At 38.6% G+C, this 5652-nt stretch overlaps 1 non-coding gene across 1 annotated transcript; it reads left to right on the top strand.

Annotated features, from left to right (window-relative positions):
- The first annotated feature begins 1103 nt into the window (after positions 1–1103).
- Trnat-ugu (transfer RNA threonine (anticodon UGU)) lies at positions 1104–1178 on the top strand. Its single transcript has one exon. It is a non-coding gene; the product is annotated as a tRNA-Thr (tRNA).
- Positions 1179–5652: the final 4474 nt, after the last annotated feature.

A 5652-nucleotide genomic window follows, 5' to 3' on the forward strand; every position in this document is an offset into this window, starting at 1 on the left:
TTAATTTATAGCAAATAACAATTTTTTGATGATATGGTGTAGTCTATTGTATTTTCTTGTAAACTCTAAGAGGTAGGAAATATCTCACTATCTTTTTTTTTTTTTATTAATGACACATTTAAAGAATCAGTATTCATCAGATGCTTTATCTTTGTTGACATAATATTGAATGTTATAATATCTAGTGAGATTAGCACACTCAGAATGCTAAACAATTTGAGTGAAAATAGATGAAAAAGGTGGATTAAACGTGGTCATATGGCCCTTTTATACCCCCCACCCTCCCCCATGCCTCAATTGCTGTACCAGCAGAACAGCAGAGGGGACACTTGGAAAATATTTTGCATAATTTTCTTGGTCATGTTATAGTTTTAGGTGGAGATTCTAATTTACCAGATATAGACTGGGAGACTTAAGTGATAATGAGTAGCAGGGAGAAAGAATCATTGAAAATTGTTCTAAGTGCCTTACCCAAAAATTAATTTGAGCAGGAAATCAGAGAAGTGAGTCATGAAGATAACATCATAGACTTGCTAATGATGAACAGTTCAGAATATTTTGACTCACTTATTGTAGAACACGGAATGAAAGGTCATAAGGCCATTATAACATTACTGAACATGGATGTAAATAGGAATACAAAGAAAGGCGGGAAAATCTTATTGTTTAGGAAGAGTGACAAGAGACAGATTTCAGATTACATGGCAGGTAAATTCAAGAGCATTAGGAAACTCACTTTAGACAAGTATACTGAGCAGAATTGTGAGGGATGGAAAAGACCCACCATGGTCTGACAACCTTATTAAGAAGTTGCTACAAAAGCAAAGAGAGCTTTGCTACGAATTGAAATGCAGCCAAAGGTTCACAGACGAACAAAACATTAACAAAGCCAAATTTAGCATAAGGGGGACTATGCATGAAGCATTCAATGAATATGAACGTAAAACTCTATCTACCAAGCTGACAGAAAATCCTAAGAATTTCTGGTCTTATGTTAACATCTATTAGGCGCACTACGTATGTAGTGTTGTGGACATGTTGGGAATGTGGATCTCACAGGGAGCGTGCAAGGGATAAGTCCCTGCAGATGCACTATCCTCTGTGCCCGCGGTGGCTCAGATGGATAGAGCGTCTGCCATGTAAGCAGGAGATCCCGGGTTCGAGTCCCGGTCGGGGCACACATTTTCAACATGTCCCCAATGAAGTGTATCAACGCCTGCTTGCAGCTAGGGTGTCCATTTAGTTATCATTTCATTTCTAGCAAAGCTGCATAGTCATTGACGGTAACTGTTCTTTCGGGAACAGATACTACTGTCATATATAGTTATGTTAAGTCAATAAATGGATCAAAGTCATCTGTGAAAACACCCTGTGACTGTGAGGACAATGAAAGAGAAAACAACACAGAAAAGGTTGAAATACTAAATGTCTTTTTCCAAAACTGTTTCTCAGAGGAAGATCATAGTCTAGTACTACTTCGGATCATTGTGAAAATGACAAACTGACAGATATTAAAATAAGTGACCAATGGATAGATAAGTGACTGAAATCTTTCAGCAGAGATAAGACCACTGGACTTGATGGGATACCAGTTTGATTCTAGACAGGGTATGATATGTGAAACAACCTTCCCCTATGCTAGCAGTAGAGTACTGTTGGTCTCTAAAGGAGCAAAGCACCCCTAATGGTTGGAAAAAAGTACAGGTTGTTCGTATCTACAAGAAGGGTTGTTAAAAAGATGCAAAAGGCTATAGGCCCATGGGTACACTTTGCTCTGTTGTAGAATTTTAGAACATGTTTAATGCTCATGTATTATGACATTCCTGGAGACTGAAAATCTCCTCTGTGGGAACCAACATACGTTCTGAAAACAATGATTGTGTGAAACCCAGTTCACTCTGATTGCCCACGAACCCAAAAGGTGTACATACAGGCATCCTGGTGGAATCTGTGCTCCTGGACTTCCAGAAGGCATTTGATGCGATTCCACATGGGCACCTAATGAACACAAAATGAGTGTATGGAATATAAGACAAACTGTGTGATTGGACTGAACTGTTTCTAGCAAAGTGACACTGGTACACAAAGTAACCCTGTGGAGTGTAGATGTTGATGTAGAGTATTGAGTAGAGATCAATCTTAAGACATAAATGTAACTTTTGATGTACAACCAATACTTTTCATAGTAGATAGTATAAAAGACCTATTGCATAATATCAGAAGTTCATGTTTTTTTTTTTTTTTTTTTGCCTATGATGGCATTGTATACAGTGAAGTAGCATTGCTAGAAAACCGTAGTAAAATGCATGAAAACTCACTAAGGATCAATGGTTGGTGCAGGTAATGGCAATTAATCCGTGTAATGTGTTGTGACAACATGGACAGATAGACATTTCCTTGTATAATTACAAAATTGCTCGTTAAAATATTTAGGGGTATGTGTACTGTGTGATTTGAAGCAGAACAACCACAGAAAATTAATTGTGAGTAAGGCAGTAACCAGACTGAGATTCATTGGAAGACTCCTCATGAAATGTAGTCCACTGACAAAAATTGCAGCTTACTTAACACTCATTCAGGCAATACTTGAACAAATAGTATCAGATCTGTACCAGGTAGGACCGATACAGGAAATAGAGGACATCCATAGAAGGGTAGCACATTTTATCACAGGTTCAGTTAGTAAGCAAAGAAGCACCATGGAGATACTCAACCAACTCCAGTGGCAGATGCAGCAAGAAAGGCCTTCTGCATCGCGTCATAGTTTACTGTTAGAGTCGGGAGAGTGTACGAAGTGTACATCGTGGAAGAGTCAACTGACATATTGCTTGCTCCTATGTATATGTCACAAAAAGACTTTCAAGGTAAAGTTAGAGATATTTGAGCCCACACTAAGGCATACCTGCAATCATTCTTCCGACAAACCATATAGAACAGAAACAGAAGAGGAGGGAAGTAACACTGGTACACAAAATAACCCTGTGGAGTGTAGATGTTGATGTAGAGTATCAGCTGCTTCCTACTTCTCCTTCAGGGAATGTAAGTTGTGCTCCTTCCTGAAAGTAAATACACAGAAATATTTATAGATAAATAAAGCAGTGCCAAAATACTGCTAATGCCCAATGTTTAAAAGTAGGGACAAAACAATACTTACCCTAAAACAAACGTATTATTAATTTTTCTATTGTTACAGAGTAAAAATAAAATGTGACTGTAACCACCTTTCAGGTGTTTATTAATATAAATTTTATTTTGTACTGCCACCATTAAAGAATTCTGCCAAATTTAGCAAGTGCTGTGTGTAAACCTTACAAGGTTAGCTTGGTGGTAGGACAGTGTTAAGCCACACTAGGGGTATTATCAGCATCTGATGAATTTCCTGGTGCATAAACAGGATCTGCATCACTGCCATCAAAAAACTGATTGCTGTCAGTATTATTCTTGCCGCCGTGCATCTCTTTGCTCTTCCACTATCTTCCACCTACCCTCTCAGTTGAAGTAAATAAGTACTTGCAAACCACATAGAAGAAAAAAAGAATTCAGTGATCTGGAATAAAATGTAAACTGCAGAACATCTAAAATTTTTAACCAATATACTTCCCTCCATTACCAAACTGACCTGAGGATTCCTTGATGCCTAAAGCTGTGTCCAATAAATCAGTCCCATATTTCTAGTGAAGTTGTGCCATTACTTTCTTTTCTCAGGAACTTGGTTCAGTACTACCTCATTAGTTATTCAATCTACCCACACAATTTTCAGCACATTTCTGTACAATTACATAGCAGAAACTATTATCTTACATATATAAACTGTCAGTTTATGTAAACAACTATTTTATATGTATAAATGAACACTACATCCAGTATTGATTTAAGTGTCAGGAAGTCATTTCTGAAAGTAATCGTATGGAGTGTAGCCATGTATGGAAGTGAAATATGGACGATAAATAGTTTGGACAAGAAGAGAATAGAAGCTTTCGAAATGTGGTGCTACAGAAGAATGCTGAAGATTAGATGGGTAGATCACATAACTAATGAGGAAGTATTGAATAGGATTGGGGAGAAGAGAAGTTTGTGGCACAACTTGACCAGAAGAAGGGATCGGTTGGTAGGACATGTTCTGAGGCATCAAGGGATCACCAATTTAGTATTGGAGGGCAGCGTGGAGGGTAAAAATCGTAGAGGGAGACCAAGAGATGAATACACTAAGCAGATTCAGAAGGATGTAGGTTGCAGTAGGTACTGAGAGATGAAAAAGCTTGCACAGGATAGAGCAGCATGGAGAGCTGCATCAAACCAGTCTCAGGGCTGAAGACCACAACAAGTTTGGTGGCAGGAGGAACAAGACTTCTGGTCAGGTGACTACAGGGTTATAAACACAAAATCAAATAGGGGTAATGCAGGAGTAGGTTTAATAATGAATAGGAAAATAGGAATGCGGGTAAGCTACTACAAGCAGCATAGTGAACGCATTATTGCGGCCAAGATAGATACGAAGCCCACGCCTACTACAGTAGTACAAGTTTACATGCCAACTAGCTCTGCAGATGACAAAGAAATTGAAGAAATGTATGATGAAATAAAAGAAATTATTCAGATTGTGAAGGGAGACGAAAATTTAATAGTCATGGGTGACTGGAATTCGAGTGTAGGAAATGGGAGAGAAGGAAACATAGTAGGTGAGTATGGATTGGGGGACAGAAATGAAAGAGGAAGCCGCCTGGTCGAATTTTGCACAGAGCACAACATAATCATAACTAACACTTGGTTTAAGAATCATGAAAGAAGGTTGTATACATGGAAGAACCCTGGAGATACTAAAAGGTATCAGATAGATTATATAATGGTAAGACAGAGATTTAGGAACCAGGTTTTAAATTGTAAGACATTTCCAGGGGCAGATGTGGACTCTGACCACAATCTATTGGTTATGACCTGTAGATTAAAACTGAAGAAACTGCAAAAAGGTGGGAATTTAAGGAGATGGGACCTGGATAAACTAAAAGAACCAGAGGTTGTACAGAGATTCAGGGAGAGCATAAGGGAGCAATTGACAGGAATGGGGGAAATAAATACAGTAGAAGAAGAATGGGAAGCTTTGAGGGATGAAGTAGTGAAGGCAGCAGAGGATCAAGTAGGTAAAAAGACGAGGGCTAGTAGAAATCCTTGGGTAACAGAAGAAATATTGAATTTAATTGATGAAAGGAGAAAATATAAAAATGCAGTAAATGAAGCAGGCAAAAAGGAATACAAACATCTCAAAAATGAGATCGACAGGAAGTGCAAAATGGCTAAGCAGGGATGGCTGGAGGACAAATGTAAGGATGTAGAGGTTTGTCTCAGTAGGGGTAAGATAGATACTGCCTACAGGAAAATTAAAGAGACCTTTGGAGAGAAGAGAACCACTTGTATGAATATCAGGAGCTCAGATGGCAACCCAGTTCTAAGCAAAGAAGGGAAGGCAGAAAGGTGGAAGGAGTATATAGAGGGTCTATACAAGGGCGATGTACTTGAGGACAATATTATGGAAATAGAAGAGGATGTAGATGAATATGAAATGGGAGATATGATACTGCGTGAAGAGTTTGACAGAGCACTGAAAGACCTGAGTCGAAACAAGGCCCCCGGAGTAGGCAATATTCCATTGGAACT

The sequence above is a fragment of the Schistocerca serialis genome, chromosome 3, assembly GCF_023864345.2.
Source record: "Schistocerca serialis cubense isolate TAMUIC-IGC-003099 chromosome 3, iqSchSeri2.2, whole genome shotgun sequence".
In the NCBI taxonomy this organism is placed as follows: Eukaryota; Metazoa; Arthropoda; class Insecta; order Orthoptera; family Acrididae; genus Schistocerca; species Schistocerca serialis.